We start from the raw sequence: 26,489 nt of genomic DNA, 5'->3' as shown, positions 1-26,489 counted from the left end.
GGATGGTCCGTGTTCAAGAAGGCTCTTCGAGAAGAATTTTTTCTTGAAGATTCCGGCCTTATGACAAAGAAAGTTTTCACTGAATGGGTCGAAAGGCCCAATAAGGGTCTAACCGCCACTCCTCTTCATCGAGAATTTCAAAGTAAATTTGCTCAACTAGATCCTGACGATCAACAAGGTATGGAAAGCCAGAAGATTGAATTATTTCTAAAGGCTGCTGATCCTTTCCTTCAAGAGAAGCTAACTGATCGACTTGAAGATCCTGACTCTGAGATGGGATTGAAGACTGCTTGGAGTGATGTCACTGAAGCAGTTAATATGATTGCTCGAAGAGAGCGGTTGCGCCTAAGATGGGGATCAACCCCCGCAACAACTGAATCCATGAAGGAGCCTGTTCATGTTTCTCGACCTCCTGTCTCTATGGCCGAGCAACCAAGAAATTCTGTTGTTCCATCTCCAAAGAAGGATATCATGGACGAGTTAATTAAAAGTATGCGGGATCTCCATCTTAACCTAACAGAGATTAATTCCAAAGTGGAAAAGCTTGATGTGAAAGTGGAAGAAAGGGGACGGTCAACTGCCCAAAGGCCTGTACGAGAAGGCTTCAAAAGACGTTGTATCTGGTGTGATAGTCTGCAGCATAACAAGAGGGAGTGCAATGCATTCCGTGAAGCTGAAGCACAAAAATTAGTCTTTTGGAAGGATGGTAAAATTCATGCAACCGAAACCGGGCTTCCTCTTGAGCCAAACTTCGGCAACGGTGGCATGAAAAAAAGATTAGAGTATTTAGCAACAAGAACAGCCTATGCAGCTGTTGATGCAGCAACCTATGGGCTGCAAATTGAGCCAACTAATGAAATTGTTAAAGCATGTAAAACTAATGCAAAATCTAAAGTATGGATGCAGGCCTTGGATCGCATGGAGCAAGGCAAGGCAACCAAAGATAATTTAACCACTGTCAGTCAATGCATCCGAGGAAGAACCGGTTGGACCGAGCCTGTTGATTCATTTTTAGCTTTTGCCCGATTAGCTGAAATTAATAATCATGAAGCCATGATAGAAGAAAAGAGATGAAGAGATGAAGATGTTGCCGGTCCTTCTTCTTCAGGGCCAACTAAACGTGTGACAAGAAGTAAACCGGACCAGCAGAAGGCTGCTGAAACTCCATCACCGCCAGAGCTTGATATGGGAGATACCCCTCAAGCAAAGAAGACAGAAGGAAAAAGAAAAAGCAAACATCCCAGTTACAAGTTGCAGTCAGACATAGAGACCGCAACGGATCTTAAACAGATCCTAGAAGAAAGGATTCTTGGAAGTATAATTAAATTTACATTAGGTGAAATTCTTGGAATTTCAAAACGAGGATTTCATGATGTAATAATTGATGTAATTAAACGAAAAAGACAATATGTTGGTGAGGAAACTGAAGAATCTATGCATGCTTTTCTGCAAGCACTTCATGTGTATTTGCAGGATGAAGAGAAGCTGAAAACTCAAGGGATTCGATTGGAGGCAATCAAAGAATTGATTGCAGCCATAGAAGCCAAAGTTGAAGACATCTATGAAGCAGAAACTGAAGAAGCTATTATGGTAGGGACTTCTCAATCTAAAGTGCAGCCTATGCCTAAGAAAGAAGCTCATCTTTACAACATGCAAGAAGAAAGTGATGCTCACTTTATTCCTAGTAGTCACTACTCCCATACCCATTGGGCAAGGGCGACTACTGAAACCGTTGTTAAGATCGGAGAAAAAGAAACTCCATGCATTGCCCTTATAGACCATGGCTCGGAGATTAATGTCATGTCAAGAAGTCTCTACGAGAATGGCGGATGGCCCATTGATGTGGACCCAGGATGGCGCATGAAAGCAGCCAATAACTCTTTTGGCGATCTTTATGCAGCATGCCCTCATGTACAAGTTACTATTGGTAATGTAAAAGGTGAATTTCATTTCTTTGTTCAAGTTTCCTGCAGCTATCCTATCATTTTTGGACAACCGTTTATTTCTGAGTCTCGTTTAGAGACAAAGGCCCTTGATGATGGTTCATCATATGCTCGGATAAGAAGTAAGGATAATGACATAGCTGTCCAATTCTTGACTATATGTGTAAATCATCACCGGAATAGGGATCGGTTGAGAGATCATCCTGTTCCTTCTAATGCCCGAGAATTTAAGGGTTTTCGAGTAGCGCTGCTATAAGTGGAGGCTATGGCAGTGCATCATGTAATAAAAAATTGCCTCCACATATAAAGGAGGCAAGGCCAAAAACTGACTTGTAGGTTTTTACAGCCAATAGTGTGGGCTGTTATAAACAATTTTCAGTCATGAATAGGGCTGAAAGAAAGTATTTGTGTCATATGGAACAAGAGCTGAAGCAAATTGATGTTTTACCTAAAGATGAAGAAATTTCAGGGCTATTTTATGGGCTGAATTATAATGATACAATGGCTGAAATTTATACAACCGTTCATGCAGAAAATCAAGCTGAAAATCAGTCCATACATGTATGTACATTGGATATGTATGACATAATTCAAAAATTTGCAGATTATGAAGCCTTTGGACAGCTAAACAAGGATGAAGTAAGAATAGAAACAAAGTATAAAATAGTTGATAAAAAGGTCAAGCCGGTGGCTACTCCTCTACCACCTGAAAGCGAAGGACTGGCAGAAAGGGTATCCAAACAGCCAAGCCTTCGTGATCCTAGAGATATTGATCACCAATTTACAGCAGAAAGTCTACAAAAGCTGAAAATTGGTGAGGACTCTTTCCTCTTGCTAGCTGAAAAGCAAATCTTCATACAAATGTTAAAGAATCATGGCAAAGCTTTTTCATTTCAGCCACATGAAATTGGCTGTGTGGATCCAAGCATTGTGGCATCAATGGCGATTTTTACGGTCCCACATGTTCCTTGGAATCTTAAACCAATTCTGGTACCAAGGGCTCATTTGCCTAAGTTATTGGAACTTCTAAATGAAAAGATAAAAATGCGAATATTGGAGCCATCTTCAGCTCCATATTCCAACCGATGATTTATCATGCCTAAGAAGAATGGATTTTTGCGGTTCATTCAAGATTTACAGCCTGTCAATAAAGTCACTATTAGAAATGTTGGATCAGGGCCAATTGTTGATGAATTTGCTGAAGCTTTTGCAGGTAGAGCAATCTATTCCATGGGAGATTTATATTCAGGCTATGACCAATTTCAGCTTGCTTTGGAAAGCCGAGACATTACCACAATGAAGACGCCTCTTGGCTTAGTCCGCATGTGTACTCTACCCCAAGGGGCTACGAATTCAGTAGCTCACATGATAAATGCCATGCATAAAGTATTAAGAGATTATATTCCCCAATTAACTCTTCCATTCCTTGATGATGTACCAATCAAAGGATGTGAAGTTCATAAGAAAAATGAAGAACTCAATGAACTTGGATGTCGCAAGTTTGTTTCCAATCATATTAATAATTGTGCTCAAATCTTGTCTAAATTAGAAGAAATCCATCTTACTCTTTCAGGTGCTAAATCTGTTTTTGGAGTCGAAGAAGTTCTTGTGGTCGGGCATATGTGTGGTCCATATGGCCGAAAGCCTTCTCCATCCAAGATTGATGCTATCATCAAAATGCAGGAAATATGTACAAATGTTTCAGAGGTGAGAAGATTTCTTGGTGCATGTGTCTTCTACCTTATTTGGATACCACATTTTGCTCATATTGCTAAAAGTCTTTATCAACTGCTAAGAAAAGGCCAAAGGTTTATATGGGAAAAAAAACATACTCAAGCTATTCGAAAACTGAAGAAATTGCTTATTTCAGCCCCCACTTTAAAGAGGGCTAATTACTCTAATGGATAGCCTATTATACTCACAGTGGACACAAGTCCTATTGGAATAGGATGGGCAGTTGGTCAAGACGACCTTGAAGGCAACAGATATGCAATCCACTTTGGAGCGAAGGTTCTTAATGAGCGACAAAGAAGGTATGCTCAAATTAAAAGAGAACTTTGGGGAGTAGTAACTGCATTGAAATGTGACAGGGAGTACTTCATGGGCACACACGTAATAGTTGAAACAGATTGCCTTCCACTCTTGGGCATGATTGTCAACTGTTCCACTCCCGACATAGCCATGCTAAGATGGATAGCCTATATTAAATCCTTAAATCCTGATTTGAAACATATTGCAGGAAGAGATAATCCAGTTGCTGACATGCTTTCGCGTGCCAAATATAAGGATGAAGAAGAAATGATGGATGAAGAAGAATCAGAGTCTATAAATGATGCTGTAAATGCAGGTACAAATCTGAAAACAACAAGTACAGCTAAATCTAATGATGATTCAACAGTCAAAAATGCAAGTACAACAATAATTACAGCAAGTACAACAAGTTCAGCTGCTAAAACAAATTTTACATCAGCAAGGAAGGATGAAACAACCAAAGAAGGACAGTGGGCAGCTAATAGACAACATGCTCAATGTTTTGTTATGGTTTGTTCACACTTTAAAGAAGAATATTATGCAGATGATTGGCTAAAAATTGGCCAATTTTTTAGCACTATGACAAAGAAGGAAGATTGATCTAATGAAGAGTTCAAGAGAATTAAGAGAAAAGCTTATGGCTTTTTTCTTAAAGATGGTTACCTTTGGAGGCATGCGAAAAAGAAAGGAAGGGCGCCTGTTCGTGTCTTAGGAGACAAAAAGACTCAAAGACAAGTCATGCAAGAATTTCATGAAAGCCTATTGGCTGGTCATAGAGGCATATGGGGCACTTTTGCCAAAATAAAAGAGAAATTTTGGTGGCAAAACATGTATAAAGACATTGAGCATTTTGTTGAGTCTTGTCATGTTTGTCAAATGTACTCTATGGTTAAGCATAGAGATGGGCTTCAACCTACCTATCCTTTATCCATTCACTATAGATGGGTTATTGATTTAGTAACCATGCCTACAGGAATTTGGAACATGAGATATCTAGTACTTGCTAGAGAAGATCTCACAAATCAAGTGGAAGGAAAAGCCTTGACAACAAAGTCTACTCAAGCTGTTTGTAGATTTTTACTTGAAGAAGTATTTTGCAGGTATGGCTGTGTTGCCAAAGTAACTGCTGATAGAGAAGAATTGGATGCTGATGAGGCTTGCCATTTCTTTGCTCAATTGGGAATCAAGCTGTCTCTTACATCAGCCTACAACCCTGAAAGCAATGGTAAGAGCGAAAGAGGTCATCAACCAATTCTTAAAGCTTTAGCAAAATCTTGCAAAGGAAAGATGAGGGAATGGCCTAGAATGCTACCATTCGCATTATGGGCTGATAGAACTACCCATAGTGCAGTAACAGGTTATATGCCGGCTGAACTAATATATGGACAGCCACCTATTATGCCTATTGAAGAGTCCATTGTCACATGGAGTATCTTACCATGGGATGAAGGCATGAATAGAGAAGAGTTGCTGACTCTGCGCATAAGGCAACTTGTAAGAAGGCCAGAAGATGTCAAGACAGCCATTGAAAGACTGAAAACAGCAAGATTAAAGAATAAGAAGAGGTTTGGCAAGCATCATCGACTCCGTCCAAGAGCTATTCAAGAGAATGATTGGGTATTTGTCTATGATAGCAGCCTGGACAATCAATATAGTGTTCATAGAAAGTTAGCCAAGCAATGGTTTGGACCATATGTTGTAAAAGTAGTGCATAGTAATGCTACTTACACTTTGGCTAAAATGGATGGGACCATGATAAAAATACCAATAGCCGGGAAACGAATTAAGCTCTTCAAATGAAGAGAATCTTCAACTTATGAGCTTGATGACTTAGATATGAGCCCTCTACTTGAAGACAAGCAGGAAGAAAAAGGCTTAGAGGATGAAGATGAAGATATATTAGAAGAAGACCCTTCTTAACCTGTAATCTTATGAAATGGCACATGCCGGAGGATGTGCAGGTTAGGAGGGGGTGAATGTCAAAGAGTTTATTGTTCATAATATAAATCATGGGATTCTTATGAACACAGAAGAACTTCACTAGGAGTTATATGAGGAATTTGCATACAAAATTCAGTCATTGTTACCCAATAACCAACTTAGTTACATAAGTTCTTTTGTGTTTAGCATATAATTTTCAATTGTACCATGTATATTGATGAAAAATAAGTCTATGGAAACCTACAACTTGGTCAGCTGGAAGTAATTGACAGTCTGCAGGATAAATCACATTGATTCAAGTGCAAAAATATGGTTAGAACTCAAGAAAATGCCAAAAAGTTCACTAGGTTTACGGGGGACCTGAAGTAATGGACTAATGTGACCAGCAAGTGACCTGAGTAGGTCAAAAAGTGACCTGGGCCTGAGCAAGATGCAGCCCGCATTTTTCGGCGCAAAATGCGGGCCTGCACAGCCTGACTGCAACTGGAGAGAGCTGAAGCCATGGTGCATGCTTTGGAGCATGCAAACTGGAGATTAACAGAAGCTGAAGATGAAGATGCAAACAAGGTGAGAGCTCCACTTATCCGTTCATTTGGTCTGACGAAAATGCATGGTATGATAGTCTATAAAAGGGGGAAATCTGAGAGAAAAGTATTCAGCCTGCTCTTATACACGTCTTCTCTCATTTTGTCTACCTTATTCATGGTCCAATGAACCCAAGTACTTGAATGACTTTGGGGCAAGCAAAGGGTAAGGATTTTGAAGGTGTATGGGCTGTTATGGGCTGAAATAACCAGTCATAAACAGGGTAGCCCACTGTTCTTGTCCATTTTTATGAGCAAACAAGAGATTTATGTGGTTGTAATAGAAGAAAATGACCTCTTTTCATCAAGACTTTACTCATTAATGATTAGAGGAGCTTATTCATGAGTTTATACTCTTTTTGAGCTTGATTATGGGCTGGAATTTTCTGTTTTAAAACAGGGCTGAAGTAAAGATTATGCTTCTTCAATGCATTTCATGTACCATTGGCTTAAATCTTGAATGTATTTGAAGTCTACCAACATAATACTTGATCCCTAGAGTTGAAATCCATCTATGTACTTGAAATAAAAGCCATTAGAGCTTGCATTTGATATTCATATTTGGATTAAGAATCCGAGTATATCCTTTATGTTATGGATTATATATCCAAAAGCATTTGATGTAATCAAGATAGAGTTTTTTATTCCATTCATGTATGCTAAATACATAGAAAAAGCTTGAATTCTTCTTCCACATCTAGATCATTTCTAAAACCCGGATCTTGTTAAACCCCAATCTTTTTCCCTTTCCTGAACTTTGAATCCCATACTCCTCTTCTGCACTAAGCCCCGGTGGTAGACCTTCAACCCTTAACACGACGACAGCGCATGTCACGAAGCTGTCGTATCTCAAGAAGAAAGAGGCCAAGGTATTGCTAATCGGTAAAATCCATGACTCTGGATAGTGGTCCAAATCCGTCTCTAAAGAGACAATGGAAACGACCACGGAACTCATAATACGCTAGGCAACGACAGATATAATGCTCCTCTGTCTCTGGCTCTAATTGGCATATCTGGCATATACGCTCCTTTGGTGAGATGGATCTATATCTGCCAATCTCAATCTCGAGCTAATGTGAGGAGGTGCGCAACTGGCCAATAGTACATCTGATCCCATGGGAAAGGTGGGTGTCCATGTATCTCGGGCGAACAATAAATCCATCATCTATAGTATGAAGGAAATGCTCGCGGTAGAAAGCCATCTTTGTCCCTAGCTCCTGCCCTGGCATCAACCATGTCCGCCTGATATCCAACTAGGTAAGATCCATCCTGATGATCTTGCGAATCTCTAACCTGCTTAGATCAAGAGATGGTGCATCAAGGGAGTACTAGAAGGGGGGTAACTTGTCCAGGCTAAAGCCATGCAACTCAAACTAGGCCGACATCTATGCATACCAACATGAAGTATCACCCTCTCTGGCAAGCTGCCTGGAGAACTCAAGGGCCAACCGTGCATATCTGTGTCTGAGTAAGTCCCATAGGCTATGTATGTATGCGACCGATTGGGTGAGGGCCTCTACCACAATCGGTGTAGCTGCTAGCTCGGCTCTGATAATCTCATGTGGCACTGAGGCCTTACATATGATCATCCTAGATATCATGGACACTAGGGGTTTCTCCATCAACCTCCATCCGTCATAAGTGCGCCCTGATCTGCTACGGTGGTCAAGACCAGGCCCCCATTTCTGTACTCCATAAAGTAGTGTGGATATGACCAGTGTATCAAAGAGCCATAGCTTGGTGCGGGGTTCTTGGAATTGCACCTGTGAGCACATCCTCTCCAAACCACCTAGTGCTGTGCATCCGCGAGTCAGTCTAGTGTCTGCTACCTCTCGCATAGAAAAGGTGGGCCATGTGAATAAGACTCCTAGGTATGTATAAGAATCCACATAGTCCAACTCCTCAAATCCACATGTGAATTTAGGTGCTGATCTCTTGACCCACTATGGTGTAGTATTAAATACCATCACCTTGGTTTTACCAAGGTTCACTGAAAGCCCACTATCCAAAGTATAGGAATGTAATGCATCCAAGTATCTCTGTAGACCCTCTGGAGAGTCAGCTATCAATACAATGTCATTTGCATACAATAGGAGAGGTATCCAAGTGCCTGCTAGTGGAGCTCCTCTATCTCCTTCCTATGAAATATAATCAGCAATCCCATCAATGTGCACGCCAAATAATGTCGGAGAGAGGAGGCATCCCTGCTTCACCCCAATGGTGGAGTAAATAGGTGCCGAAAGGCCCGCAGGTGTCCGGACTCTGCCCACAACTCTCTCATATAGTGCCAAAATACCCCAACTGAGCTCCTTCAGCACTCCCATGGCATGCAATCTATGTATCAGTCTATCTCTCAGTACTGTGTCAAAGGCTTTGCGGAAGTCCACAAAGCAGTAGTAGGTCCGTCGGCCATGGGCCCTTCCCTCCTCAATGATTGCTCTGAGTGTGAGGATGTGATCCAATATGGAGAAGCCTCTCCTAAAGCCAGCGTGTCCCTGTGCTCTAAGACCCCACATCTTTGCCCACCTGCTTAAATGGAAGCATATAACTTAGCCAATGTATGCCCAACCATGATAGTCCCGATAGTTACTGGGTAGAGTAGGGTCCCCTGACTTGAGGATAGGCACAATAGTATTCGTGCTCCAGCTTTCTGGTAGGCCAAACATGTAAGCTAGGAATCCTGCCACCAAATCTCTAGCATGGATCAAGTGCTCGGATACTAATCCATCATGATCTTGTGCCTTTCCTCTGCTAAGTCTGTCAATGGCCTCTCGGACCCTACTTTTTGTAAAGAAAGTGGTGGTCTCTGGACAAGGCTCAAGTGGGTCAGGAAGAGGTGGCTAACCCTCCATAGTATAAAGACTAGCTGCATACTCCTCCCATACACCAGTGGACATAATAGATGTGGTTGGGCAATGCTCTCTGAAAAGCCTCCGAGCCTCTCTAGAGTCCTGGCTCAAGAATAATTGATTTAGGTTTCACTCCAGCTGGGCCAAGAATGTTCTCTTCTTCCACCATGTGAGGCGTCTAAAGAGTATCTATGCATGTCTATGGGTACTAGACCCCAGTGCTCTCTCTCTCTATAGCCGTGCTCTGGTCTCACGGCACTCATCATCATACCAGCTGTTCCAAGGTGTCACCCCGGTGGAGGCTCTATGTGGGTCGTGAGTGTGGGAAGGCTACACCTGCAACGATGTGTAGGGCCTCATTGAACTGCTGAGTCAGCTCCTGTAATGGAATGTCGAGGTCTGCATCATGTAATAATCTAAGGATCTCTGCCTCATAGATATCCTCTCTCTCTCTGGAAAAGAGGTATCTCGGGTGTCGGTGAGCTGCATGATGGGTCTGCGTGCCAGTGAATTGGAGGTCGATGGTGAATGATAGGAAGGCATGATCCATTGCAACTCCGAGAAGACATGGGGATACTGAGAGGTCTTGGATGTGAGATATCAGTATCGGTGGGGCAAGAACATAGTCTATTGTGCTGGCACCGTGTCGGTGAGGATAACATGTGAAAGCGCCAGATAGAGAGTATCTAGCCAGGCCATTGAGAATGGCCAACCTGTGTATTGTGCCCATCTCCACAAGGTATCTCCCATATTCGGTGACTTCCCCCATATCTTGAGATGTCCTCTCCAGCTGTAGCTCTGACACATCCTACTCCTGTAGCATCTCCTCAGATGCATCAAAGAAAGATACCTGATGGGAGGCTGTCCTAGCATTAAAGTCTCCTAGTAAGATAACCTCTCCCTCCTTCGAGAACTTCCAAATATCCTCATCCAAAGCCATATATGGTGATTGCCCCTTGGGTGGGGCGTATCGGGACGTCATAGGGGGGAAACAACGTATGGCAACATAGAAAGTGCATTCCTCACCACACACTCTCACCCACATGTATCTGGCCTGCTCATATCTACGGACTACCTAGATCATCTGCTGTAGCTCCTCCTTGAATAACACTGCCACTCCTCCCCGACCCGCGATTACTGTGGTCTGTGCGTGTCTCCTTCCTGCAAGCTGACTCCCACCTATAGCCTGTCACCCGTGGAAGTGTAGTATGTGGTCCCTGATGTGTCTCTGAGTAGAACACTATATCTCTCCCTCTGAATGTCTTCTCAAAAGCTCCCACATCCAATCGGAGGGCTCCATTACAGTTCCAAACTGCCACTGCAAGGCTGGTCCCATAGGTCTCACACCGTCATTTGTGGCACCTCTCCATGGCTACCACTCTCCCTTCTCTGTAGAAGGCGAGTTTGCCCTCCTCACTAGCTACCTTAATTTTTGGCATGCACTCCCTCATGTGGGCTAGTTGTGTTGGTGTGAGATCGTCACCCAAAAACACACTAGTCCCCTTCAATGTACGGCGTTGAGCTAGGAAGTCTCTCCTAGCCTCCATGGTGGGGAAGCGGAGAATGAGTGCACGCTCTTTTGAGCTCTCCCCTTCTGTGCTTTTCTTGCCCACTCTCCAAGCGGAGACATGTGTGTCTTTCTTAATATTCATTAACGTGTATAGCACCTTGGTGTCCTCATCCACTTTTCCATGCATCTTCAGCCCTGTCACCCGAACATGGAGTGCTCTGATTTTCCTTTTTTGTTCCTCCTCCAATGTGTCATTGATTATGGTTGTTGTAGGTGCGTGTGCTAAGTGTTTCAAAGAAGAGAAGAGAAAGACTACAGAAGGACAGAGAAAGAAAGAAGGGAAGCCATAGAAGCTATAAGGAAGGTGAAGAGACTTAGTTCATTAATTTCTAGACACCTAACTGAGTCCCTTTGCACCTTTTATACCCCGTTATTATGGCTGGGTACTTCCAGTGTTTCCCATGCTATCCCCCTCCTTTACATTCCATCCCAACTCCAAAGGTTTTTGCCCTCAAAAACAAAAAGAGAGCTTAACGCCAAGAGGACTTGTTGCTGTGGTGCAATAGTAGGGCTATAGAGTACTACTTTGTTTAGCATTACAATGAGAGAAAGATTTGTGGGGAAGCTCAAATCTAGATGGAATTGGGACATGTCTAAAATAGATTGTTGCTTGCAAACTATTTGTGATCAAAACTAGGCCATGTCTAGCTAAGTCTTTAGCCAAAATAGCATCTTTTAGATAGGGGAACTCCTGTAAGATGGATGTTGGTTGCCAAGAGGATGTACTGAATGATGTCCTCTTCATCTATGGATACTAATGCTTTCATATACTGCACTAAGGTTTCAATGAAAGGCTTCAATTAGAACGCATATATGTGCTACTTCAGCAATGTAAGGTAAATCTTATGAAAGCCCAAGACCACATGAAGCTCTATGCAGATGAAAAGAGAAGACACATGGAGTTCCGAGAGAGAGAGAGAGAGAGAGAGAGAGAGAGAGAGTTTTCTTTTAAAGGTGTCAAAGTCTTGCTATTCTACTCTCAAAGGATGACACTAGCAATGACCTGGCCCAGAGATTCTATGGATCATACATGGTCATAAAAAGGGTAGATGACTTGGCTTATCGCTTGGAACTCCCCTCTTTAAGTAAGATTCACAATGTATTTTATGTCTTTGCTACGAGGGTTTATCCTGTCATTGAAGAGGACCATAAGAAGAAGCACCTTATACCCATGCAATGCCTCAAGGGAAAACTCCAATGCTAGGACGGTAGAGTTGTTAAATGTAAACTCTGCCAAATGGAGCCACAAATCCCAATTATAATGTACATCATGACAAAAGAGTCTCAAATATGTCTTAAGCTATTTGTTAACCCTCTCTATCTAGCCATCAATCTAGGGGTGATATGTTGTAGATAGATCTAATTTGGCACCCATAGAGCTAAAGACTACTTAACAAAAGTTGCTCATAAACTTAGCATTCCAATCATGCACTGACTTGTGGTAACCCATGCAATTCAAATACATGCTCCATAAATTGATTGGCTACTTGAGAAACTGTGTACTGAGTCTTTGTGGAAATGAAGTGGGCTACTTTGGTGAGTTTGTCTACCACCACATGTATAATGTTTCATCTTTTCTTGGTTGTGGGTAAGCCAATGATAAAGTCCGCAGTAACATGTGTCCATTTTTCCTCACAGATTGGTAAGGGCTGCAATAAACCACCTAGCTTAAGAGTGTTATCCTTGTTCTATTACAATGGAACACAACAAGAGACAAAGTCTTTGACATCCCTCCATAGGTCCTTCTAGTAAAAGCTCTTGGAAATTTTGTCATAGGTCTTGAAAACATCTAGGTGACCAAGGCAAGAATGCATCTCTTCCATATTCTTTCAAGTGAAATGAGAGGTATGGGGAATGACAATCTTGCCATGAGGCCATTTTTAAGCCGATACTAGGAGTTCTCTTCCATTAACCCATGTAATTTCTAAGATATATAGCTAAATTCTTTATTCAGTAGATGGTCTCTTGGAGCTCCTCAATCCAATCACTATGCAGTTCTTGATATAGATGATACTCTACATGCCCACATCCATAAGAGTGAATCAACCCACTACATTGTCTTTGCCCTTAGTGTGAGTAATATTAAAATCATAATTTTTGTAAGATTGCCATCCATCTCCGCTGCTTAGGAGTCAAAGTAGACTCAGTCAAGAAGTACTTGAGGACTCTGTGATCACTCTTTACTCTAAACTAGCTACCATAGAGAGAATGGTGCCACTTCTTAATGCCATGAAAGATGGCTAATATTTCCGGTCATATACATTCATTTGCATTTCCTTTTCATCAAGCTTGTGACTCTAAATGTAATAACACTATACTCTTGTAATAAAACAGCACCTATACCCCTCTCATTGGCATCACACTAGATAGTGAACTCCTTGGAGAAGTCAAGGCATACTAGGATGGGGACTAAAGTGAGAAATTCCTTCAATTGATTGAAGTTGTGATCAGCTATGGCATCCAAAAAAAAAGCTTCTTTCTTCAATCTATCTGTCAAGGGTGTTGCAATGGTCGTATAATGCTTGACGAATCTTTGATAAAGCGATGAGAGACCAAGAAACACATGAAGAGAAGTGGTGTTTGAAGATGTTATTAGCAATCATGTTTATCATGCAATATCATCTCTTGCATGTGATCCTCAATCCAAGTCAAATAGGGACATTAGGAGCTCTGACATGTCTGTCATGTGCTTTGACAAAAGAGACAATTCATTCTAAAGCCTGTTGAATCTCCGATAAAGCCATGAGAGACCAAGAAACCCACAAAGAGAAGTGGTGTTTGATGATGTTATTAGCAGTCATGTTTGTCATGTTATTAGCAGTCATCTCTTACTTGTGATCCTCAATCTGAGTCAACAAGAACATTAGGAGCTCTAATATGTCTATCATGTGCTTTGACAGAGGAGGCAGCTCGTTCTAAAGACTGCATTTTTTCTTTCAAATGGTTTAGGAGTGATTGTCAATTGGTTTCCAGTCATTCTGTTGCCCCTACCACAATTGCGAGTGCTCTAGACTGCCATGTCAATATTACTGCTACCACATCAACATTTTCGGCATCATCAACTATTGCCGGCCACGTCAACATTTTTGGCATTATCAGCTGCTACCAATTGCATTAATGCAATCGGCCTGATTATTTAGCACCCTTTGATACTGGTCGACCAATTTTGGGGGACTTTGGCTATATATAGCTGCCCCCCACTAGTTGGTAGATCATTTTTTTTCTCTCCTTTGGCAGGTGCTCCATTGGTTGTTGCAATCTTCTCTGTCTCTAACATGGATAGTAGGTTGGATATTCTCAATCTCCATCACCATCACCATCACTGTTTTCGTCACTGTCACCATCGGTGTTACAGTCATCATTTCAACATGATTTGGTGCCCTCATTGACAACTTGGGCTGCATGCAAGGTTTGATCAGTCCGCTCTTTGTATTCAGCATTCTTTTCAGCCAATGCAAATTTCTTTCTTTCTTCTCATGCTATCTCTCTCTCTCTTTCTCTCCGTGTTCGTGGTTCTCTTCTGTTGTGTACTCTCATAGATGTTGGCCAATCCTTTACACATTTCACCTTTTTAGGGTTAGCATGTATCTTGTTTTCACTCTTGATGTGGCCTAAGTACTCCACTATTGCTTGTATGAATACACATTTGCTCTCCTTAGCAGACAATCTATGCTCTCTTAATATGTCAAATACCCTTTTGACATGTGACAAGTGCTCTTCCAGTGACTTGCTGTAAATAAGGATATCATCAAAGAATACCAGCACAAACTTGAAAAGAAAAGGGTGTAAAATGTTATTCACAAGCCTTTGAAAAGTGACTAGGACATTTGCCAATCCAAATGGCATCACAAGAAAATAATACAAGCCAACCAAATAAATTTCTTATCTAGGCATGCCAACTCCTCAATCAATTCTAAACATTGTCTTTATCACCAATCTATGCTCTCTCAATATATCAAATACCCTTCTGACATGTGACAAGTGCTCTTTCAGTGACTCGCCATAAATAAGGATATCATCAATTCATTGCCTTAGAATGGGACTCTAAATCAATAGGGTGATCCACCTACCTCTTAGGAAGGAAAGCTATAAGCATATGAATAAATCCTTGTACACTTCTAACAAAGTTTTCAATGCTAAATCTTGGCCAAGTTTAAGGGCTAATCTATGACTTTTTTTATTCAAGTGCAAGACAAAGATCTATGAGGATTTCCTAAATTCCCTCTTAAGTTGCTTTGTTGTAATAAGCTGAAAATTTGCATTATCGTGAACCCCCTCTAAGCATATGAGCTGCCTCTCGATGACAAACTCCATATATAGTTGAGAGAAGCCCATAGCAATCTTACCCAAGTGTCTCAACCAATCACAACCCAAGACAATATTAATGGGGCCCATTTCTAGTGCAATCAAATCCACTCATGCCACATATTTTTCAGCCAAGCATAGAGGCACCTTGGAGCATATTTGAGTGTTGGTTTCCACATTATCATTAGTCACTTGCACTTTAATGGGGTGCTGTAATTCCATAGAAAACCATTTCAATCTATCCATGGCTAATTTATTTACAAAACTATAGGTACTGCCACTATCCACTAAAATAAAAAACATTCTTCCCATTGATTTTCCCTTGAATGCATAGTGTTTTAGGGCTCCTAGAGCTTGTCCATGCATCCATGGTCAAAAGGGAAACTGTACTCCCTCACTATGAGGTTCCATTGATCAAGTTGGTACCATCATCGAGCCAATCACTCTTTTTCACTGAAGACACAAATACTTGCACCGTTGCATTTTAAAGTCCTTCCAATCAATGAATTGCTGATTTTCTAGCAGTATGTAATGCCACCTTGTATAAGCAAATCCCTCCAAATGAATATCTAATTTTCCCAACGTATGTAACGCCACCACCATATAAAACACTACCATATATGAGCAAACCCCTCTAAATGAAGAAAAGCAAAGAGAATCTTCTAATCATTATGAGTAAATATTAAGATAAGATTCTAGCTTAGATGTCCATTTTTCCAAGTCAAATGGGGATGGTGACTGTCTATTGTACTTGCTGAGAATACTCTTATGTGACAAAGCTCCCTTTCATTTAGGCCTTGCTGCCCATAAATGCCATGCTGCCCATCAATGCCATGTGGCCCATGCTACCCATTAATGCCTTGTTGGCCATGATTTAGCTGAGCCAAATAATTGCCACTTGGGCCACCAATATTTGAAGGACTCTTGGGATAACAGGGCGGGCTCCTACCAATGATTGGCTACTACATTTACAGCAGGATAGCTCAAAATGGGCTCTTCATTTTTGTGCAAGGGCTCACCAACTTCATAGGTGCTAAATGGAATATCCTACTGGCCATGTATATTCTTCAATGGGGGAGGCCACCTAGCATCAAGCTTGGACTCGTTCGCTTTCTCTTGCACCTGAGTGGTGGCTAACTGATAAGAGTTGTGAGCTGCTTAAGTGTCTGTTGAGTCCAAGAGTTGGTTGTGGTTGGCTAACATGTCATGATGTCTCTCAGCATGGTGAATCTCATGCTGATACAAGGTCTGAATCAACAAGCTATGGCAGTCAATTTCAAGTACCTCTTCATGCATCTCTCCATGGTACTCTTAGGCAGAGCTAGCCTCATTCATAGATCCTTGGAAGTCTCTTATTTCTCTCTAAACTTCCTCCTGGGCCTTTCCCTTTTCGGATTTCCTCTATGCCCTATCATTTTTAGTGCAGTCCAAGGACCTCCCTACACTAAAACTACAATAACTTTCAATTCTTATCGTCAAATGAGGAGCTTTTTAAATTAAACGGAGGGGATAATGCCCTCTGCAAGGAACTATAGAGCTTTCTCATAGTCATAATATAGAAAATTCAGTGATCAGTTTTCTGTGACTGTCCCAAATTTTCTACGCCCTGTGTCTTGTACCAGAATTTCAATGTTTGACCTCTTTATAGGTCGACAATACTTTGGGGCCCACTGTATGAATCACTGTACATGCACCTTATGAACCCCATACATGGTCTACAACTACCTACGAATCATAGTGCAACCCTTGCAAGAGTCTGAAATACCATACATTCGACCCCTTCTCAACACATTTGTAGCATGAATCCAATTCCCAATTTCAGCCTTCTTCAAATGGGTGAAGGCGAATGTACCTGCACCTACAAACAAGTTTTGAGCTCTGAGGCTTGAGGAATGTGCAAAGTTCCTCCTCAAGTCGGGGTTGCACACCCCTTCAAGGTTGTCACTTTGCACATTCCTCAAGTCGGGGTTGCACACCCCTTCAAGGTTGTTAGTGGCAAGGAGGGGGGGGGGGGGGGTTTTGGGGGGTTGTTTCACCTCACTCTTGTCTTGCCACCTCACTTGGCATTGGCCTTTTCCTCAACCAGAATAGACATGGAAGTAGCACACTAGTCTAACCAAATAGCATGTAATGCAAGATTGATCAAAAGAGAGCTTTTGCTTAAAATGAGCTACAATAGTAATTATGAAGTAGGCTAAGGAAGGGATTACCTCGACAGTTCAAAGACTCACTTGCTATTAACTTACCCCTTTTATAAATTTTCTGATTTACTCAAGAGTCACACAAATCAAAGATAGTTATGGGTTAAGATTACAAATCTCTATTAGGTTAGGGATGAACAGCATGCACACACACACCCTCAGAGTGAGCAAGTGAATAGCAAGAGAAGTGTTGAAATGTCACATCCACTATGAGAGAAAGATATAAAAGTACAATCCCTAAAGTATTAAGTACCACACACCGACAAGTATTCACACTGTTCACACCAAAACTTAAGAGGAACACGATAAGTATAACAGACCCCCCTCAAGTGAATGATGAAAACATAGATAAGGAATAGGTAAATCAATCTCCAAATGAGCCTTGCGAAAGGCTTCAAACGTCTCTCTAGAAAGAGCTTTTTTGAACACATCTACCAAGTTGTCCTGTATAGGGATATAAACCAAGTCAATCTCCCTTCCACAAAGCCTCTCTCTAACATAATGATAATGCACCTCAATATGCTTTAATCTTGCTAATAACATTTGATTAATTTAATAATCAAATGTGCAAGGTTGTAAAGCACATGTGTTGCACATGGTAGTAATTTTATAGTTGATGGCCAAGGACCCCCAGGAGTCAATGGATGTCAAAGGCAAAAGTTGTGACAAGTTATGCTAGCTAAGCTTTGGTTATGAGTTGGTGTCAATTCTAACCCTAGGACAATTAATTAGCCGTACCAATCTGAGGGTCAATTAAGATTGGAGACCACTCCAGGTTGCAAGTGGCCTAGCCAATTTAATTATGGATGGCACATTTAATTTTGGGAAAGTCAATATGGTTGAAATTAATTTTCAGAATTAATTAATTCTGAAAATTTAATGGCTGAAATTTGTTGGAAAATGGAATCATAAAGATGCCACTTGTTGGCAAAATACCCATGCAACTAAGAAAAACGTTTTTGGGGCCGGTGGAGAGCCATTCAATGTTGGCTCTGTGTGTGTGTGTGTGTGTGTGTGTGTGTGTGTGTGTGAGAGAGAGAGAGAGAACGCTATTGGTTCATTTTCCTGTACAGAAATCAGCTCTAGCTCCAAGCGATAGCCATTGCAAAGCCCTAGGAGGCAAGCGACAACAGAGACCCTCTCCAAGGGTCGGTGACAGCTTGGTTGATCAGGTGACAACATTTATGAGCTTGGGACAAGAGGGAACTGCATTTAATGCAGTCTGAACAGGGCAGCAAGCAAATTCTAGCATTTTCTTGCGAAGAATGTCAGATTTTCTCTCTCCTATCAACATTCTCTCACCTTCTCTAGCTTGTGCTCAGTCATTCTCAAAGCCTCTCAGTCATTTGGAGAATACCACACCCAAATTTGGTGGACAGCAAGAGAATTTCTACTACAAGCCCTAAATTTCTGCAAAAATTAGAGTTTGGCGATCACCTTGGGATCCGTGCCATCAGTCAAGGGCATCCTACACTGAAATCAACACCTGAAATTCAAGGAATTGTTGGGGTTTTAAATGCCAACTCGTCCATTGTGAATTGGGGCAACCTTTGGCCAATTGGTGGTTCCATTAAAGCAAGTTCTAAGTGAAAATCAAGGGGCAATCGGCCATAATTACTTTTGTTGATTGTTTATATAGCAAGGGGCTTTTGGATTAGAAAACAAGATTATGGAATCCAGCTTGTACTCAATCCATTAGCAATTAAAGTTTTAAAAATGCCGAAAGGCAGTGCCGGTTTTGGGACCAACAAGGTGTCCAATGTCCAAGATTATAATGATGATGTGTGCATTTCAGTATGTTTAACTCCCTATGATATGCAGCAAAACTCCCTATGGTATGCAGCAGCCAACGCATGGTGTACAAGGCCAAACGTATTCAAGTATGGCTGGAAATGTGCATAATCCTATATATGGCAACATTGGTTTGATGCCCAAGGCACAAAGTGGCATGTTTGGTAATGCATATGCACCCCCAAATGCTTATGGGGCTCAAGGAATGAGTGTTGATCACGCAAATGCTTCGTTTGGGCTTAATCATGATGTAAATAGAGCAAATGCACCCTTTTTGCAACAATGAGTGTATGACAACTTGACTCCCAAAGGGGGAGGCAACAAAAGACTATGATGAGGGTGGAAAAGGAGTGAAGTATGAGTCCTTCAGTGGTACACACGATAGGTTGAAAGCTTTGACTTTCATTCAACAGTTTGATGCAACCTATTCAAAGGGAAACTTCACCAAATCCTCTAAGATTCAAAAGGTAGCCACTTTCTTGAAAGGGAATGCATTGCAGTGTTGATCCACGCTCTTGATTCAAGGAAGAGCTCCGGTACCCCTTCATGAGCAAGTAGAGAAATATGTATGTGGGCTGCTCAAAGGAATCAGGGATTTTTATATAAAATCCACCATGTCTAGCATGTCTCAGTTCATAGAGATTGTTGCTACAACCGATGCTTTGCTACATGGGAAGGATTTAGACTTCCAAGAGAGTGGCGAAAGCCGAATAAAAAGTTGTCTAAGGTTAAGAAAAGGAGCAGATTTAGAAATCGCTCTAAAAAGAGGCCAAAACAGCAAAGAAAGAGCTGAAAATCATTGGCACAGCATAGGAAATTAATGGCTGCAAATAAATGCTTCATTTGTCAACAGGATAGCCATATTGCAAAGGATTGTCCGAATACACAACAAGCTGGAAAATCAGAAATCAAGGAGATCCTAAGGGTAAGAAGCCCAAAACGTCAGTTGGATGATGTTGTTAGTGATCAGCACAAAGATTATGCTATTGAGTTGTACAGAGCATGGGGTAAAATTAGAGATCAGCATGCATTTATTTTCTTCGATAATGGTGCATGAGCCAATTTCATCTCTACAAATATAACAGCTCATCTAGGCATCAAAGAGAATGAGATGGGACCCATGGGGGAAGTTGGAATGGCATGTAAGGGCCATGCAAACCCTGTCACACCACTCATTGGAAAGCTTTAGTTGCACATTCAAGGATATGTGAAAAATGAAAAGTTCTTTATAGCTTCACTTGAAGGTTGTGATGTCTTGCTTAGTATACATACCATGGTACCACCATATGCATGCAGTGATTGATTCACATATCAAAGTAATCACTATTTAGCATAAGGGCAAGACCCCATACACTTGATATAAAGTTGGAAGGGAAATCTATCCTTGTTGTATCGGCTGCTACCATTTTAAAAGTAATGAAAAATCACCTTTCAACATACTTGGTTTTTACCAAGAATAAGGTTGATAATGAAAATATTAGGAACATGTCAAAGTTAGAGAAGAATCGTATTTCATTTTTGAAAATGTATGCCGATTGCTTTTCTCAGTCACTTCCATAGTAGCTGCTCCTTGAACAGCCTAAAGATCATGGTATAGATCTTATCCCTAGAAGTAGCCCCACCTAATAAGCCACCCTAAAGAGTCAATGCAACCCAACGAAGATTATAAGTCAAGTGAATGAGCTGTTAGAAAAAGGGTTGATTCTACCGAACTCATCTCCTTTTTATTCTCTAATGCTTTTGCTACAAAAAAAGGATGGTTCATGGCGTATGTGCATTGACTATTGTGCTTTGAATAAAATCACAATAAAGAACTAGTTTCTGATCCCTAGGATCAATGATATTATGGATAGATTGCAAGGGGTAGCTATATTCAGCCATATAAATTTGAAAGTGGATATCATCAAATATGCATTGGACCGGAGAATGTGCCTAAGACAACTTTTCGGATATCTTTTGGATTATATGTGTTTCATGTTATGGCTTTTGGACTTATAAATGCTCCTACCACTTTTAATTGGATGATGGATCGCATTTTCAGGCCATAGAGAATTTGTGGGAACTTTTTTTTATGACATGATTGTGTATTCAAAGAATGAGGCAGAATATAGAAAGCATTTGGAAATTGCATTCAATGAGTTGCATAAGCATAGGCTGATCATTATTGACAAGAAAAGTGAATTATTTTTACACGAAATCCACTTTTTGGGGCATATTGTATCGGCTAATGGTTTTTGTATGGACCCTGCAAAGGTTGAGGCAATAGGACCATGGCCACCATTGAAGAATATATAGGAGATCCGTAGCTTCTTGGGCTTATGTTCTTACTGCAAGAAGTAAGTACGCAGATTTGCAAAAGAAAAATGTGTCATTTAGATGAACAACAATGGAAATTTCAGTATTTAAGAAGATAAAGAAAAGATAACTTCAAATCCTCTACTTGTATTGCCCCATCTAAGGAATTCATTCAGTGTGATGCATATGAAAACAACACTAGGACTGTTTTAATGCAGGATGGCCGAGTTATGGCTTATGAGCCCTCTTCTCCATGGTGCAAAGAGAAATTTGCAAGTCTATAAGAAAGAGCTCTTGGTTATAATTCATGCACTTTCCACGTGAAAACGCTACTTGTTAGGGGCTAATATTATAGTGCAAACAAATGATCGGATATTGAGATACTTTTTGACACAAATAAAGTTTCCAGAGAAGAATATGAGATGGGTAAATTTTCTTTCTACGTTTCATTTTCAAATTGTACACATTGATGGCAAAAAGAATGTTGTGGATGATGTACTATCACATAAGCCATAAATTTCAGCCGTCTTATCACATCGAGTTGGATGTACGAAGGAGCAATGTGTTGCTACTTTGGACTTTAATAATGTTTATGACCAGTTTTGCAATGGCCACAGGCATGAGCACTTTGTGCTTAGAGATGGATTTCTAATGATACGTGGACGACTGTGTCATGAAGCAATTGAGGCCTAGAGTGATCATTGAAAGCCATGCAACTCCATATGCAAGAGATAGAGGTATTAATGCCACAATTCACACAATGAAGTATTTCTTATATTAGCCAGCTTTGAGATATGATGTAGAGCAATTTATCAGGACACACATTCTATGTCAAAAGATAAAGCATAATAGGCAAAAGATGCCAAGTTTGCTACAACCCTTGTCTATTTCAGACGGGCCTTGGCAGAGCATTGCAATGGATTTTATTTTTGAGCTTCCTAGGACACCTACAAGGAATGATGGGATATTGACTATCATTTGCACATTCAGCAAATAGACCCATTTCATTCCAGGGAGGAAGAAAATAAAGGTTGATGGAGATCCTTAGATAACCAGTTTCTTTTGGAAGGGGTTGTTTGAGAATATGAATACCATATTAAAATTATCATCATTCTTCCATCTGCAAACAAGTAGACAGATGGTCGGTCTGAAGTGGCAAATTCCATAGTGTTGGATCTTTTGAGGTGTTATGTATCATACCATAAAACACAGTGGGAGCAATATTTGCCATTGGTTGAGTTTGCATATAATAATACGGTGCATAGTTCCATTGGCAAAGCTCCGTTAGAGGTGGTTGAGGGTCGTAAGAAGGTACCACCTATCTTACACACTAAAGATCTTTGAGGCTAATCGCTATGTGAAAAACTTGGATGCAGCCTGTGCAAAGATAAAGTATGCACTTGAAAGGTCACAAGAAAAGAAAAAGAAGATAATTAATTCCCATAGACATGCTTTGTAGTTTGTAGAGGGCAATTATGTATTATTACATTTTGAAAAGGCAAGGTTGAAAAAGATGAAAGAAAAAGAGAGGTTATATTTGAAGTTGAGTATGAGATGCTATGGGCCCTTCCAAGTGCTGAAGAAAATCGATGATATTGCATATTGGCTGAAATTACCTCCACATTAGTGGATACATAATGCCTCTCATGTCAGTTAATTGAGGCCTTTGATGATGTGCCGGAGGATGTATCTGCTAAAATTCACACAAGGTATTAGTACAGTACTCAACCAGATTTTGGCACATACGGAAAGAAAGGTTAGAGGCAAAGTTTCTAGAAGATATGTGGTGAAGTTTCATGCCTTTCAGTTAGAACCAACTTTGATTCAGGCTCAGTCAAGTTTAACATAGCAAGGGTCAAGAGCAGTGCCTAATGCTCAAGGGGGAGGTAGCACTTCCACTCCGCCAGTTATGGACAGCTCTCGTACATAGTGGATCTTGGATATATTCAGCATACATCCAAGGTATTGCGCTAACAATATGTCTATCATGAAGTCACTATTCAATGTACTAGTCAGTGTGAGACTTCACAGGATTTTCAACTAAATTTTTAATCAATTAGAGATCAAATTACGGTCACTTTTTGGATCAGTTTTGCATTAATTTCTGATCTGTTTTTGCACTCAATTGTAGTGACAGAATGCGCAAAGATCAAGACACGTAATGCTTGCTAGCAGTAGAGAGAGTGAGAGAGAGTGTAGAGTAGTCAGGAGAGTGAATACGATTTTTGGGTACAATGATGAGTGTACCACTTTAGGTTTATATATATATATATATATATATGAAAGCACAAGTGCTAAGGGTGTGTTCACACCTCAGCGCATTTAAAAGACACGAGGGCCTTTATTCCCAACAACCTCCCACCTAAAGGCAATGTGTCTTAAGAGGAGAAAAAAATCAGCTAAGTCTAGGTATGTACAAAGCTGAAATACATATATCTATCCAACTCCCATCATCTGTCGGCAATGAGCAAACCGCTCTGATTGGAAGACCCTTCGTGAGAAGATCTGCAGGATTATCATTTGTATGCACTTTGACAAGCTCAATGCTCTTGCTGTCAAGTACATCTCTAATGAAGTGGTACTTCACCTATATGTGCTTCGTCTTTGCATGAAAGACAGGATTCCGTGCTAGCATGATAGCACTCTGACTACCACAATGGAGAACAGGTAACTCTGTAATGCCAAGCTCTCCCACCAAACGTGAAAGCCATAAAGCCTCCTTGCATGCCTCAATGGCAGCCACATACACTGCCTCTGTAGTAGACAATGCAACACACTTTTGTAGCCTGGAGATCCAAGAGACTGCTCCTCCTGTGAAGGTAAACACATACCCAGAAGTGGACTTTCTGCAATCTGCATGACATCCATAAAGCCACCGACAGATACCTTCTGCTTTCCAAAGCAGATGCATAACTCCTTTGTGCCTTTGAGGTATCTTATAATACCTTTCACTGCTTCCCAATGCTTTTTACCAGGGTTTGCCATGTATCTGCTAACCACTCCCACTACAAAGGCAATGTTAGGACGAGTAACAACCATAGCATACATCAATGTCACGACATGTAGCAACCATAGCATACATCAAACTGTCAACATCTGAAGCATATGGTATCTTGGCCATTTCAGCCGTCTCATCATCGGATGTAGGGCTGTCCTCTGTACTAAGTTTCACATATGGAGGCAATGAAACACCAATCGTTTTCCCCCCCTCCATATTGAAACGCTGCAAAACCTTGGAGATATACTCCTGCTGAGATAGATAGAGTAGTCCTTTTGACCTATCTCTAAGTATTCCTTTTGACCTATCTCTGAGTATTCGCATGCCAAGAATGTGATTTGCATCACCAAGATCCTTCATGTCAAAGCTGCCACATGAAGACTTTGCTTCAGTGAGTCCAAGGCATGAGTATCCCTGCAAGCAATCAGCATGTCATCAACATACAGAACCAAGATAATCAGGTAACAAAGATAATCAGGCTACCCATCTGTTGCCTTTTTGGTGTACAAGCAGTGATCCACTTGATTTCTATGGAAACCTTGAGATTGCATAAATGTATCAAACTTATGATATCATTCTCTTGGTGCTTGTTTCAGCCCATACAAACTCCTTTTGATTTTACATACCATCTTCTCTTTCCCTTTCTCCACAAACCCTTTAGGCTGCTGCATATATATATATGTCTTCATGCAGATCACCATGTAAGAATGTAGTCTTTACATCCATCTGTATGAGCTCCATATCTTCAGCTGCAACCAAGCCCAAAATGGTTCTCAATGTAGTCATCTTGACTACAGGAGAGAAGATCTCATCAAAGTCAATTCCGTGTTCTTACTTGTACCCCTTCACAACCAATCTTGCTTTGTACTTTGGTGAGGAACCAGAAGTGACCTTCATCTTGTAAACCCATTTGCATGGAAGTGTTTTCTGCCCCTTAGGCAACTGCACCAAGTCCCAAGTGCCATTTTTCTCAAGAGATTCCATTTCTGACAACATGGCTTTATACCATTTTTGTTAGAGATAGAGTCATCCCTTGGACAGACTGTGTTAGGGTTTCTGCATAGTTAGGGTTTGGTACAATAGTGTACAGCGTACAGCAAAGGACACGTCAGCAACAGGCAGTATAGTGCCACGTCAGCAGCCATGTCAGCAATCTGCGCAGGTGCCACATGGCAGCCTGCAGTCGGACAGTTATTTGGCATTATTTTATTGTCGTCGGCGAACTGGTCGTTTTTATGCCTTTTCTTTCTACTTTATATAGCAGTCCTCCAACACATTGTTGATACATTATTCAGATTCTAATCTTGAGATGTGTTGACTGAGACAGACTGTGCTCGGGCTGACAGAGATCGAGGTCATCAAGTCGGAGACACATGCAGAATTTCCTCTGCCCCCGTGTATATTTCTGCACTCTTATACAACATACTACACTGCCCCCGTGTATATTTCTGCACTCTTATACAGCATACTACACTGCAGATTTTCTGTGTTTACACTCTCTCCTTTTCTCTCTATCTTCTCTCTGTGTTCACTCTCTCTCAGTCTTTGTCCTACGCTTCTGCATCGCTGCACTCTGACATGGTGTCAGAGCGTTGAAGATGGACTGACTAAGGGCTGAACCTATCTGAAGAGGAGATTTCAGCGCGACACAAGACTGCGCTTCTAGGATTCGAGGGCGAGTGGGAGGGCTGCATATCGGATCAAGGCTAAAGCGAGAGTGGGCATGCGGGAAAGGAGTCCAATTGGTGAATTTGCTGCAAGTTATTGCTGTTTGAAGGGGAGGAAGGCTGCATTTGAGGCCTTCCATTGCAGATTTTACCTTTTTATCACCTCCGGCGAGTGAAGAAGGTTTGGGTAGCGGAGGAACCACCCCTAGAAGGCTGCATTTACACAGTCAGAGGGGGCTGATTTTGCATTTGTGCAGGCATTGCAGTTGAAATGTCTACAAAGACTGATTTTCAAGTGATCATGGACAAGAAGG

At 41.2% G+C, this 26,489-nt stretch overlaps 1 protein-coding gene and 1 pseudogene across 1 annotated transcript in view; both read right to left on the bottom strand.

Moving 5' to 3' along the window:
* Positions 1 to 26,489, bottom strand: part of LOC148025608 (tryptophan aminotransferase-related protein 3-like) — a 48,664-nt gene that overhangs the window by 7,910 nt on the left and 14,265 nt on the right. The gene's annotated exons all lie outside the window — the stretch shown is intronic.
* On the bottom strand, positions 9,653 to 10,393 carry LOC148025609 (uncharacterized; annotated as a pseudogene).

Source organism: Lygodium microphyllum, chromosome 14, assembly GCF_053477565.2.
Source record: "Lygodium microphyllum isolate KBCC chromosome 14, Lygodium_microphyllum_v1.1.10, whole genome shotgun sequence".
Lineage (NCBI taxonomy): Eukaryota > Viridiplantae > Streptophyta > Polypodiopsida > Schizaeales > Lygodiaceae > Lygodium > Lygodium microphyllum.
The sequence above is the reverse complement of the archived record's forward strand: the minus strand, read 5'-3'. Positions and strand labels throughout refer to the sequence as shown.